This window comes from Ranitomeya imitator, chromosome 6, assembly GCF_032444005.1.
Source record: "Ranitomeya imitator isolate aRanImi1 chromosome 6, aRanImi1.pri, whole genome shotgun sequence".
Lineage (NCBI taxonomy): Eukaryota > Metazoa > Chordata > Amphibia > Anura > Dendrobatidae > Ranitomeya > Ranitomeya imitator.
Window position 1 is genome coordinate 243474757 of NC_091287.1, and position 15024 is coordinate 243489780.

The window sequence follows — 15024 nt, forward strand, 5'->3', positions numbered from 1 at the left end:
TAAATTACTGCCCATTGCAGCTGAAGTACCAAAGTTCAGCCCTAGTTGTCTTGGTTACAGAACCAGTGACGGGAAGGGAAACGCATTTAACTATTGCATTACTACTCACAGTAGTCTCATGTCTTGCCCTCACTGTGTACAAACACTCATACTCGCTATCTCACGAGAGGGTTGGCGCATTATCAAAGTACTAGACACACCCGTCCGCAGATTCAACACTGGTTATACCACCTTTTCTGCCGAATTTCCAGAATTTAAAGTGTTTAGACTGAACATTCACGCTAAGATATCTGTTCCTAGTCCTGAAGGCACATTATTACACCACATTAGAGAACAGTGAGTTGTCAGAATAACCAGAGAACACAGGGATAGGAGTGGCAGATAACATAGAAGCAGTTGGAGACGCTGAGGTGATATCAGGCAGCAAGGAGAAGCCGGTCATAGTACACAGATAAGGACAGGCAGTGAGAATCCGGTAGCTACAAAAAGGAAATTAGTATTAGCTAAGGAGAATAACTGTGTGTGAAAGAGAATGATTGATATATGAGATTCCCTGTTTGACGTTTGCAAGACGTATGTATGATAAATAAGGATTTAAGCATAAAAATCCTGCTTGTATAAGGGAATCCAATTAGGTGTGGTCCTTGGCCAATTGGTGCCAGGACAAAACTAAGGAACGCTAATAGTGAAACACATAGTCACATGTGTACGAGATGAGCTGAAACCAAATGTTTGTTACCTGTCTAACTGATATTTGGGGAGGCAGCAAGTGAACAACTGTGCTGAATGCTTTGCAGATTGTTGTATGGGTTCTGTAGATAGTGTGTTTTTGTTTTTAGGAAATAGAGAGTAGCAGAATCCAGACAGCTAGGTTTTTCTTTTTCTTCTTTTTCACGCCAAGCGTATATGCGTTGGAAATAGAGCTCCTTTCTAGCACGCATACGTATATAGGTTCTGATGTTTCACCCATATGGAATATAGTGCCAAGTATTGTGAACAACCATTGAAGTACATTAATCTGCATTGTACTGAAGGGTTTGCTTTTGTTTTTCTGGGACTTTTTGTGTTTTCATGGTTGATAGAAATTAGGATTACTTGGAACATTGTAAAAGGCCAACCCCCAGCACAAATTTTGTAGATGTCGTGCCCAGATTGCAAGGAGGGTCTGCTACTGGCCATTTCGCCAGAAGGATGGTGGATCGTAAAAGCGGTACATTTAGGCTATAACCAAGAGAATACTGGGTTTGGACCCCTGTCAGATAGATTCCCTGAGTTGAAGTGTTTCCGACTTAACGTTCACGGGACTATCCTGTGGGCCCCGGGAACCTTGTTGAATCACATAGAGGACAATAATCTCTGGTATCCCAGTGACATACCATTCAGGTGCCCCCTGAACAGAGGGAGACCAGAAGATTACGTCCAGATTGCAAAACACTTTGCTTACCTCTGTGGATTTCAAATGTAGAATGGTTTGCCTCTGACACATAGACAGATCAATAGAGGGCAATGTCATGTTGATTTAGAATATATAAGCATGTTGATAAGAAGGAACTACTGTATAGGTTGTATAGAATTGTTCACTGTAGACTGATAAGATAAATTGTAGAAGGGAAAGGAAAGTTGTTTGAAAGCATTTGAAGAAGCAATAAAAGGTGTGCCAGATAAGACAGCCCAGTAAATGTACAAAGAATTGGCCCTCTGCCAACTGTCCAAAATTCGTACATAGATTCTATGCCCCAAGTACGTGGTGCCCTATGAACAAAATTTTCTGCTTTTGATTAGTTGTTAAGTTGTTGAAGTCTTAAATTTTTGGCTTTGTGCCAGAGAAACTTTCTTTGAGTTTGAATCCATCTACTCTTCTGCACTAAGGAAGTGTATTCAAAAGGGGGGGGGGAAAATACTAGTAAAATACTGTGTTTTTGCTGTTTCTGTATATTGTATAGCCCTTATGGCTCAAGCCACTGCAGTTTTCTCATATGTCTCTCGTGTACCTCTCATTAATCCAGATGTTGAGCTTTTTGTAGATGGTGGAAGGAGCATCGGAAAGGATGGACGGTTCTATGCTGGATATAATGTGGTCACACAGCATGAGGTAATAGAAGCAGAACCACTCCCTTCTTACATCTCCCAAAAAGAAGTGGAGCTGACGGCACTCATTGAGGCGCTTAGAGGGGCAAAAGGGAAGCGCTGCAACATCAATGTGACATCAGAGTATCTTTTTGGAGTGACCCATAAGTTTGGCCCCATATGGCGGGCAAGAGGTTTTCTTACAGCAGCAGGCATTCCTGTCAAACACTGGTACCTCATTAAGCAGGTGATGGATGCACTACTGCTCCCGAAAGAGGTTGCCATAGTTGAGGTAAGGTCACACAGGAAGTTCTCTACCAACAAGGCACGAGGCACGAACAAGGAGGTCCAAGCAGCCACAGGAGCTGCCGGAAGATGGCGACATGAGACCCCTGAGGCACCTCTATGGACCATGGTAAGCACTAAGTATAACCAGTTGACCTTCAGTATCTTACAGGCTCTGACTCGGGGATCCACCGGGAAGGAGTCAAAGGTCTGGTCACGGAGTGGTACTTGGGACCATGCAGGTTTGTGGAAGGTGGGACAGCGGGCGTGTCTGCCAAGATATGTGTACTCTGTGACGACCCAAGGGGCTCACAACCCGATACATTGGTCTAAGAACATTTGTGCCACGGAAGAGGAAAGGGTCACTCACAATTTCATAATGCTCCCTTTTGGATTCTACTCAGGCATGTACCCCATTGCACAACACAGGTAGTATAGGCAATGCACTACAGACACATGCCCAAGCCTCTCTACCCGTTTCAATGACTGTAGACTGCCATCATACAACTACCACCAGGTAGAAATGTATGTGCTCGTGTGTGTTGATCTCTTCCTAGGATAACCAGAAGCCTTCCAGATGCCAAGAAGCTACAACAACAGGGAGGTAATACGCAATGTTGTGTAACTGAGGTCATATAGGGAAAATGCCCCCTTCCCAGTCGAAAACCAGTCAGCAAAGACCACTGCCAAACTCCTCTTTGAGATAGTTTGCAGGTATGGGCTCCCAGAAACCATGGAAAGTGATCACTGCTAACCTCACAAAAGGGATATGGGACGCACTCGGGACCGAGTTAGCTCTACACACTCCATACCACCCGCAGAGCAGCGGCAAAGTTGAGAGGTTAAATGGGACATTGAAGTGCAAAATGCTGAAAGCAGCACAAGAGACAGGGAAACCATGGCACGAGAGTCTTCCCTTTGCACTGTTCAGTGCCAGGCACACACCATCTGGTCCTACCAAACTTAGCCCATATGAGATCCTGTTTGGGAATGCCCCCAGGTTAGGATTGTACTTCCCACAGCAGTTGTCTATGCAGTATGACACTTTGACTAAGTTTGTGATTGAATTAGCTAAACACCTGACTAAAATACATTCTCGAGTATTTTCATCCATCCCAGATCCTTAGGACCTAGAAGGAACCCACCAGATCCAGCCCGGTGATTGGATCCTGACAAAGAGGTTCAACAGATGCACCCTCGAGCCCAGATACGACGGCCCGTACCAAGTCCTGTTGACCACTGCCACAGCTGTGAAGATAAAAGGAAAGCCCACATGGATCCACGCTTCCCACGGCAAGAAGGTGCCGGATCCAGATCCAGAGGCCAGTGGCGGCTGCCACCCTTCATCCATCTGATACTTATCCTTTACCTGACCCCAGCAGTAGCCAGTACCCAAGGGGCCATCTCCCTTGAAGAGGGGATAGTTACTTTTTGGTATAATGTCTCCACCCCCAGGGTTACTTATCAATTTGACTATTGCCTCATAGTTGAATGCCCAGGTCCAATGGGACAGTTTGATATATGGCTAGGCACTCAGTTCATCTGTGTCACCGCAGCTGAAAGGGGGGAGGGGTCAAACTGTGAAGATTGGACACTTGTTGGGTGGCACACCGGAGAAGGAAATTGGGGATATCAACCAGCCCTAGCCCTGCAACGCACAGACAAATGGGGGGCCAGCTTAATCACCCGTATGTCTCTGACCAAAGCCCCGTTCAAAGGCAAGAGAGGGTATCTGGGTTCAATTCTCCCTATCCCTGCCACCCACTGTCCCAAGGAGGGATGCATAATTCTCTACCTCACTATTGACAATCCCTCAGAAAATGACCAAGGGTTATACGTACTAGGCTCAAGTACAAAGCTTGGTAGGGAAGGGGAAGGTGACAAAATGGGAAAATTTCGATTGAAAAATCTTGCCCTCAGGTCTATATCTGAGGATGTAGAGAACAATGACCCCATACCAGGAGCCAAATTCCTCGTAGATCTAACCTTTGAAGATAAGCTTGCTATAGAAACAGGATTCTCTGACTCCAATGTCTGGCTAGAGTGGGTAAGATACACTGTTACTAATGCAAATCGCTCCTCATGCATAGCTTGTACCACCGCCAGACCCCATTTAGGCACAGTACCATTCCCAATAGACCCACGGGTGGATGAGGAGGGATTCTTATGTGCCTTATCTCTGTACATGAATAACCAACCTGGTCACTCACATAAATGCCAAACTGTATCCCACTTATACCCTCCTTACCAAAGTAGTGAACCAACTGGCCATGGGATTACCCCCTATCCAGGGAATTACACCTGTTTTCAAAGGAAAGGTGCTGGACGACAGGTAGATAACCTACCACCTGAATACTGTAATAACCAAGTGATCCCGGTCCAGGAAGGCACTCCATACAATGATTCCTTGTTTGTGGGACAAACTTACCAATTGCCTGATGTATATTGGCTATGTGGCGACATGAAAATCAGGCCTAGACTTAATACCCCATGGAAAGGACAATGTGCCATGGTAAAAGCCCTTATGCCCTTTCATATATTTGATCTACCTAGCTGGGACCAAGTACTCCAAGAAGACCACCTGCCCCAAAAAGTAAAAAGGGAGCTACGAGGTTCTTTTGACCCCCATATCTATATAGACACTATTGGGGTCCCACAGGGAGTACCTAACGAGTTCAAAGCCAGAAATGAGGTAGCAGCTGGGTTTGAGTCAATAATCCCCATGATTGGGGTAAATAAGAATGTAAGATGGATAAATTACCTATACTATAATCAGCAGAGATTTGTTAATTTTACTAGAGATGCTATAAAGGGACTTATTGAACAATTAGGTCCCACATCCATCATGGCCTTCCAGAACAGGATGGCCCTAGACATGATCCTAGCAGAGAAAGGTGGAGTCTGCAAAATGATAGGTACTAGCTGTTGTACTTACATCCCTAACAACACTGCTCCGGACGGAAGCATAACCAGGGCACTTAAAGGCCTTACTGACCTATCAGAAGAATTAGCCAAAAATTCAGGGGTAAAGGATCAATGGGACACCTGGTTTGGGTGGTGGGATGGGTGGCAAAGAGCACTCACAAAGTTTGGAATAGCTATTTTAAGTGTTTTGATTATATTAGCCTTAATTCTATGTTGCATAGCTCCATGCCTTAAGAAAATGATGATGACAACCATGGAAACCACAGTGATGACCATGCATGCTGACTTTGAAGATCCCATAGACGAAAGATGCTGCTGTGAGACCATGAGAGGACTGCCATATCCACCTCCCCCTGAATACGTCTGCCTGAAGCACGCCGATGAGGGAGAGACTAGGATCTGACTCCTTCTGCGCAAAGTCCGTTAGGAGGGGGTCCATCTACTAGAGATGGATCGTCTCGTTTATACGGTGAAAATTAGTTAGTCACATTTAGGCGCAATGGAGCAGATCGATAGGTTCGACGAGATTAGGGTTTTTGATTCTGCATATCTCCAAAGGGGGGACTGTTATGGAGAGACTATATGGCATATGAAGATATACTGAAATCAAACTTATATGGACGCTTTGCTGAATATATATATATATATTAGATTCATGTAGCTTTAAGGTTTTCTGATTCACTGTCACAAGACTAAATTCTGTTGATCACTCTGTACCAGGATGTACCAGGATACACCCAGTATCCAGATGGACTTTAAGAAAGGCTGTGTAAATCCCCTACCCTTATCTAGAGTAAAGTATCTGCACGAAGGTGAATCGATCGCCAATAAACCAAAGATAAGTAGAATGCGTGCATAGACAGATGTCAGCTTGACCCAAAGGCGCCATTAGGGCGATAATGGTACAGGAATAGATTAAAAGTAATAATCATTAGAATAATGATTATATAAGTAATAAAGATAATAATATAACATGTAAAGATCAAAAGAGTTTTCTGATAAGTGTTAAGTTGGAACAACCCAATGATGTAATGTGCTTTACTCCTATAAAAGGAGGCAATCTGCAAACCATTAAACCAGGCTAGAACCATTTGAGACACGATCCACTGTGTCCTGTGATTCTTTCCTCCGGCCGTAATACTTCCCATCCAATTTGACCACAGACAATTAAGATGGGTCACACCCTAGTGTGACAGAATTCACACAGACCATGTGACTCCTCAACCATGTGACTCATCACATGACTGTGGCATCACACACAGGTCCTCTCAGCACACGGCAGCATCCACTATATGGATGTCCACATAAAACTAGCCCATTTATGCAACGTTAACTTAAGCCTCACAGCACTTTAGTGGGCTGGAGCAAAATACTCTGGCTTTATATCATTAAGCCATTAAGCGTAGTGACACATATCTCCCCTCCAGTACTTTACAGTATTTAGTCAGCCACCAATTGTACAAGTTCTCCCACTTAAAAAGATGAGAGAGGCCTGCAATTGACTTCATAGGTAGACCACAACTATGAGAGCCAAAATGAGAAAACAAATCCAGAAAATCATATATATATATATATATATATATATATATATATATATATATATATATATATATATATAGTTTTTCTCAAAAGTTTACATACCTCAGCAGAATTTTTGCTATCTTGGCCTTTTTTTTCAGAGAATATGAATGATAACACCAAAACTTTTCCTCCACTCATGGTTAGTGGTTGGGTGAAGCAATTTCTTGTCAAACTTCTGTGTTTCTCTTTTTAAATCATAATGACAACCCAAAATATCCAAATCACCCTGATCAAAAGTTTACATACCCTGGTGATTTTGGCATGATACCATGCACAGAAGTTGACACAAATGGGTTTGAATGGCTACTAAAGGTAACATCCTCACCTGTGACCTGTTTGCTTGTAATAAGTGTGTTGTTGTAATAAGTGTGTTTGCATAAAAGCTGAGTGAATTTCTGGTATCAAGACAGACTCCTGCATCTTTCATCCAGCCACTGACGTTTCTGGATTGTGAGTCATGGGGAAAGCAAAAGAATTGTCAACTGATCTACGGGAAAAGGTAGTTGAACTGTATAAAACAGGAAATGGATACAAAAAGATATCCAAGGAATTGATAATGCCAGTCAGCAGTGTTCAAACTGTGATTAACAAATGGGAAATCAGGTGCTGTGTAAAAACAAAACCACAGTCAGGTAGACCAACAAAAATGTCGTCCACAACTGCCAGGAAAATTTTATGGGATGCCAAGAAAAACCCACAAATAACATCAGCTGAAATACAGGACTCTGAAAACTAGCGGTGTGGCTGTTTCAAGACGAACAATCAGAAGGCACTTGAAGAAAAATGGGCTGCATGGTTGAGTCGCCAGAAGAACGCCATTACTGCACAAATGCCACAAAGTATTTCAACTACAATTTGCAAAACAGCACAGAGAAAAGCCTCAAAACTTCTGGAGCAAGGTAATTTGGAGTGATGAGACCAAAATGTAACTTTTTGGCCACAACCATAAACGTTACATTTGTAGAGAGGTCAACAAGTCTATGATGAAAGGTACACCATTCCTACTGTAAAGCACGGAGGTGGATCACTGATGTTTTGGGGATGTGTGAGCTAAAAAGGCACAGGAAACTTGGTCAAAATTGAAGGAAAGATTAATGCAGCACGTTATCAGCAAATACTGGAGGCAAATTTGCACTCATGAGCCCGAAAGCTGCGCATGGGACGTACTTGGACATTCCAACATGAAAACGATCCAAAACATAAGGCCAAGCTGACCTGTCATTGGCTACAGCAGAACAAAGTGAAGGTTCTGGAGTAGCTATCTCAGTCTCCTGACCTCAATATCATTAATTTAAGCCTCTCTGGGGAGATCTTAAGCACGCAGTTCATGCGAGACAGCCCAGGAATTTACACTGGAGGCTTTTTGCCAAGGAGAGTGTGCAGCTTTACCATCTGAGAAAATAAAGAACCTCATCCATAACTACCACAAAATACTTTAAGCTGTCATTGATGTTAGAGGGGGCAATCCACAGTATTAAGAAATGGGTTATGTGAACTTTTGATCAGGGTCATTTGGATGTTTTAGGATGTCATTATTATTTGAAAAGAGAAAATGCAGTAGTTTGACAATAAATGTCTTCACCCAACCACTAATCATAAGGGGAGAAAAAGTTTTGGTGATATCATTCATATTCTCTGAAAAATGTCAAGAAAGCAAAAATTCTGCTGGGTATATACATTTTTGAGCACAACTGTATATACACTGCTCAAAAAAATAAAGGGAACACTAAAATCCCATATCCTAGATATCACTGAATGAAATATTCCAGTTGTAAATCTTTATTCATTACATAGTGGAATGTATTGAGAACAATGAAACCTAAAAATGATCAACGTAAATCACAACTAATATCCCATGGAGGTCCGAAGCTGGAATGATGCTCAAAATCAAAGTGGAGAATGAAGTTACAGGCTGATCCAACTTCAATGGAAATGCCTAAAAACAAGTAAATGATGCTCAGTAGTGTGTGGCCTCCATGTGCTTGTATGATCTCCCTACAATGCCTGGGCATGCTACTGATGAGGCGGCGGATGGTCTCCTGAGGGATCTCCTCCTAGTCCTGGACTAAATCATCCACCAACTCCTGGACAGTCTGTGGTACAACGTGACGTTGGTGGATGGTGCGAGACATGATGTCCCAGATGTGTTCATTCAGATTCAGGTCTGGGGAACGGGCGAGCCAGTCCACAGCTTCAATGCCTTCATCTTGTAGGAACTGCTGACACACTCCAGCCACATGAGGTCTGGCATTGTCCTGCATTAGGAGGAACCCAGGGCCAACTGCACCAGTATGTGGTCTCACAAGAGGTCTGAGGATCTCATCTCGGTACCTAATGGCAGTCAGGCTACCTTTGGCGAGCACATGGAGGGCTGTGCAGCCCTCCAAAGAAATGCCACCCCACACCATTACAGACCGTCTGCCAAACCAGTCATGCGGAAGGATTTTGCAGGCAGCAGTTCGCTCTCCACGGTGTCTCCAGACTCTGTCACATGTGCTCAGTGTGAACCTGTTTTCACCTGTGAAAAGCACAGGCCGCCAGTGGCGAATTTGCCAATCCTGATGTTCTGTGGCAAATGCCAAGCATCCTGCACGGTGTTGGACTGTGAGCACAACCCCCATCTATGGATGTCAGGCACTCAGACCATCCTGATGGAGTCTGTTTCTAACCATTTGTGCAGGCACATGCACATTTGTGGCCTGCTGGAGATCATTTTGCAGAGCTTTGGCAGTGCTCCTCCTGTTCCTCCTTGCACAAAGGCTGAGGTAGAGGTCCTGCTGCTGGGTAGTTGCCTTTCTACGGCCCTCTCCACGTCTCTTGATGTACTGGCCTGTGTCCTGGTAGCGTCTCCAGCCTCTGGACAGTACGCTGACAGACACAGCAAACCTTCTTGCCACAGCTCGCATTGATGTGCCATTCTGGATGAGCTGCACTACCAAAGCCACTTGTGTGGGTTGTAGAGTCCGTCTCATGCTACTGTGGCACCCCAGGAGTTCGGGTACCACAGTGGTGCTGCCTTCCTCTCGGGGAGGGAAGTGCTATGTCTGGAGACAAGTGAGATTCCCTTTGGTAGGTTATCACACACACAACACCTTCCAAATCCAGGCCAGGAGGGGGAGCTCAAACCCCTATTTTAGGGCAGCTTCCCTGGATAAAGATCCTGGTTTGGAGGCGGATTGAGTTGTGTTAGTGCAGACAGTCTGTGTGCGAGGACAGACAGGAGAATGAATAAGGACGTTGCTTAGGACACTTAGTGGCAGCAGGGACCTCAGAGACAGTAAGCGCCGAGTGGAAGGCTCCTACCTGACCTGCCAAGTCAATTCCACTTGTCTCTGGACTGCCTGGACTTCTAATTCACCTGTTGCCGGTGCCCTGGACTATGGCCTGTCACCCACAAGTAAACCAGGGAAAGACTTACAACCTGTCTCCTCCATTTATTCACCGGCCTTACCATCTACGCTGTTGTGAATTCTGTGGCTGAATTCACTCCTGTGGTCACAAGTGGTACTGCAGCTTCTGAGCTTCCTCCCTCAGGTGTTCTGGTGAGCTCGTTAACTGCTTCATTACTTAACTCCGCCTGATGCTGCTATCCTTGCTCCTTGTCAATGTTTCAGTGTTGGATCTGAGCTTCTCCTGATTGTTCCTGTGACCTGCTGCTTTGTATAGCTAAGTGCTTTTTGCTTTTTTGTTGCTTTTTTTTTTCTGTCCAGCTTGTCTTTTGTTTTGCTGGAAGCTCTGAGACGCAAAGGGTGTACCGCCGTGCCGTTAGTTCGGCACGGTGGGTTTTTTTTGCCCCCTTTGCGTGGTTTTGCTTTAGGGTTTTTTGTAGACTGCAAAGTTCGCTTTACTGTCCTCGCTCTGTCCTAGAATATCGGGCCCCGCTTTGCTGAATCTATTTCATCCCTACGTTTTGTCTTTTCATCTTACTCACAGTCATTATATGTGGGGGGCTGCCTTTTCCTTTGGGGAATTTCTCTGGGGCAAGTCAGGCCTATTTTTCTATCTTCAGGCTAGCTAGTTTCTTAGGCTGTGCCGAGTTGCCTAGGTAGTTGTTAGGCGCAATCCACAGCCGCTTTTAGTTGTGTTTAGGATAGGATCAGGTGTGCAGTCTACAGAGTTTCCACGTCTCAGAGCTCGTTCTTGTATTTTTGGGTATTTGTCAGATCACTGTGTGCGCTCTGATCGCTAAGCACACTGTGTTTCTGGATTGCCTTCATAACACCTGTCATTAGCAAACATAACACTATGCCACACACCATAGGACCCCTGGGGACCCCGATTCACCTGGGGGAAGTGTAACATCTGGGCTGCCGCAACATCCCCCAGGGGACCCCTCTAATGCAGCGTTGTTCTCCCTATTGACCGATCTCCACAGGTGGCGTCACGACAAACTTTGAACATTTAATTCCCTTTGACGTTGATGCCAGGGGCCACAGACTGGGTCGCAGCCACCGTGACTTCCCCCTTTGCGACCGGACCCGATACCGAGTATCCCACTGCCCTGTGGGTGCGTCACTACCACGAGTGTGAAAGCACAACCAACATTCAAAAGTGACCAAAACATCATCATTGGTACTGAGATGTAGTATGTGGTCCCCACCTGCAGAACTGTCATGATTCCAATGGCAGGGAATCACAACAGGACAAGCACCAACGAGCTCTAGGGTGATGGAACCTGAGCTGACCGCGACCCTAAACCTGAACACACAAATAACAATAGCCGGGGAACGTGCCTACGTTGATCCTAGACGTCTAGCACCAGCCGAAGATCTAACTTCCCCTATTAGAAGAAACACAGACCTCTCTTGCCTCCAGAGAAATACCCCACAGAAATAGCAGCCCCCCACATGTAATAACGGTGAAATGAGAGGAAAGCACATACACAGTATGAAAACAGATTCAGCAAAATGAGGCCCGCTAAAACTAGATAGCAGAGGATACAAAAGTAAACTGCGCGGTCAGCAAAAAACCCTTCAAAAAACCATCCTGCAATTACTTGAACTCATGTTCCAACTCATGGAACATGAGGAGCAATTACAGCCCACTAGAGCAACCAGCAGCAAAGAAAACAATTATATGCAAGCTGGACAAGACAAAAATAAAGCAAAACGTGGAACAAGAAAATCAAAAACTTAGCTTGTCCTGAAGATAACTGAAGCCAGAAGCTGAGGTAACAAAACACTCTGATAACCTTGATAGCCGGCGGGGAAATGACAAGAAAGCCCGGTTAAATAGGAAACTCCCAAATCCTAATAGAACAGGTGGACACCAGAGACAGCAGAACACAAATCACCCAGTACCATCAGTAACCACCAGAGGGAGCCCAAAAACAGAACTCACAACACAGAACCACTCCTTTATTGGGTGTGTCTTGATAATTGCCAATAATTTCCATCTGTTGTCTATTCCATTTGCACAACAGCATGTGAAATTGATTGTCAAACAGTGTTGCTTCCCAAGTGGACAGTTTGATTTCACAGAAGTTTGTTTTACTTGGAGTTATATTCTGTTGTTTAAGTGCTGTGTGTGTGTGTGTGTGTGTGTGTGTGTGTGTGTGTGTGTGTGTGTGTGTGTGTGTGTGTGTGTGTGTGTGTGTGTGTGTGTGTGTGTGTGTGTAAAAAGTACTAGCCTAGCAAACAGGACAATAAAGAGTCAATAGTAATACAAAAGTCTCCTTCCTTAGATTTAACACCTTGGGGACATATTGTATTGTGTGTTTGAGTAGTAGATCAAAAAAAGCTTCCCTATAACTCCCAATCATCTACTCGAATGAGTATAGTATAATATGATGTCCACCACAGCCTCCCATATAGTAAGATGACCCCCACAACCTTCTATACAGTAAGATGGCCTCCACATCCCCCATACAGTATAATGACCCCTTATGTACGGAATTATGTACACCACTGCTCCCATGATGACTCCAACAGCCTCTCACATAGTATGATGTCCACCACAAAACCCCATACACTATGATATCCTCCACAGCTCCCTATACAGTATGGTCACCACAGCCCCAAGTATGATGTTCCTCACATGGCCCTTTATAGTATAGCCACCACAGTCCCCAGTATAATGTCCCACACAGTTTCGCATACAGTAAGGTCACTAGGGCCCCTAGTATAATGTCCCCCACAGCCTCCTATAAAGTATGGTCACTACAGCCCCCAATTTAATGACTCCCACAGTGCCTTATACAATATGATCACCACAGGCCCCTAAACAGTATGATGTTGAGACAGTTCTCCATTCAGTAGCCATATAATATAAGAAAAATAAAACAACTTATACTCGCATAATTCAAGCTCTTCATTCATTGCAGCCTCTGTCTCCTCTTCTATCTTGAATAGCAGTGGGCATTCACAACTCCCCATACAGTATGATGGCCTCCTCAGCCCCCATACAATATAATGGCACCCACAGTTCATTATGTAAAGTATAATGTACACCACTGCCTCAATAATGTCCCCCACAGCCAACCAAGCCCACCACAAGCCCCATGCAGTATGATATCCACCTCAGCGATCTTTGAAGTATGGTCACCAGAGCCCCTATTATAATGTTCCCCACAGCCCCCTATACAGTATGGGGACCACAGCCCCCAATTTAATGTCTCCCACAGTGTCTTATACGATATGGTTACCATAGCCACCTATACAGTATGATGTTGAAACCGCTCCCCATTCATTGGCCAAATAATATTTTTTAAAAATGCTTATACTCACCTTATCCAAGCTCCTCATGCACCGCAGCATCATTCTTCTCTTCTTGTCAGTACTCTGGATTCTCTGTTCATCTGTGGTGCTATATTGCCCTTTTTCAAGATGGGTGTCTGCTGCCTCGCTTTGGCTCATGTGATCCACCTTCCCTGTCCACTGGTTTTCCTTCCAGTCCATGCTTGTATATTCTGCTTTAATCCCTGGCTTTGTGCTGCAAGAGACTGCTCCTCTCCAATAGATTCGGTTCACCCTTCCAGTAAACCTTCTCCAGCTCTGAGCAGCAAGCTGTGCGACTTCCTCCGCATCTGCATCTGTCTCCACCTGCCTGCTCTGGACCCATAAGATCGGCGTGCTTCTGCTAACCTAGTCGGTGTGCAGTGGCAGCATTTGTGACTGTTCTGGACTTCCTAAGAGACTCACAGCCCTGCACTGTTTTGGGGGCTCTTATTCAGAGACTGCCAGCCTTGTTGTGAACTGTGTCTTCTGAACGGCTTTCCCTAGTGTGTGCCTCACCCAAAAGACTTTGCCTGCAGCAGTGCTGCATATGAACTACTTCACTATCTCCCTGCTTGCTGTGTTTTCTTGAACTGTTGTTCACTTGCTGCACCTGCATTTATTTGTGTAAATACAGACTTGTTTCCGGACTTCTGTTCTGTTTACTCATTGTCTCAAGTCAAGAGGGCAGCATGGTGGCTCAGTGTATAGCACTGCAGTCTTGCAGCGCTGGAGTCCTGGGTTCTAATCCCACCTTGGACAACATCTGCAAGGAGTTTGTATGTTCTCCCCGTGTTTTCGTGGGTTTCCTCCAGGCACTCCGGTTTCCTCCCACATTCCAAAGACATACTGATGGGAAATTTTGATTGTAATCCCCATCAGTGATGATAATGTGTGCAAAACTATAAAGCGCTGAGGATAATAATAATCTACATAAAGATTATTATTATTGAGTGTTACACTATAATTGTTAAGCTTCTTTCTTTTATTGCATTGGATCCCACAACGCCTCATACAGTATGATTTTCTCCGTAGTCCACTTACAGAATAATGGCAACCACAGTCCTTTATGTACAGTATATTGTACATCACTGTCTCTGTAATGTCCCCCACAGTCCCACGCACAGTATGATATCCACCACAACCCTTATACAGTATAATACCACCACAGACCTCTATACAGTATGGTCACCATAGCCCCAAATATAATGTCCTCCAAAGTCCCTATTCAGTGGTCAAATAAAAAAATGCTTATACTTACCCAATCCAGACACCCCATCCATGGCAAACAAAAACCTATATGGAAAAGAAATACCATAAATAAGAAATAATTGACCATACAATGAATACCATAGCTATAATACATAAACCAAAAAAGTATTCCAAGAAAAAATGTTTACAATATAATACTTTATTAGTGAATATCAAAACATGATTGCACAACAGGTAAATA

At 44.4% G+C, this 15024-nt stretch overlaps 1 long non-coding RNA gene across 1 annotated transcript; it reads left to right on the top strand.

Moving 5' to 3' along the window:
* Positions 1-1900: 1900 nt before the first annotated feature.
* On the top strand, positions 1901-6379 carry LOC138642405 (uncharacterized). Its single transcript, XR_011314042.1, has 2 exons — positions 1901-4684; positions 5499-6379. It is a non-coding gene; the product is annotated as an uncharacterized lncRNA (long non-coding RNA).
* The last annotated feature ends 8645 nt before the right edge of the window (positions 6380-15024 follow it).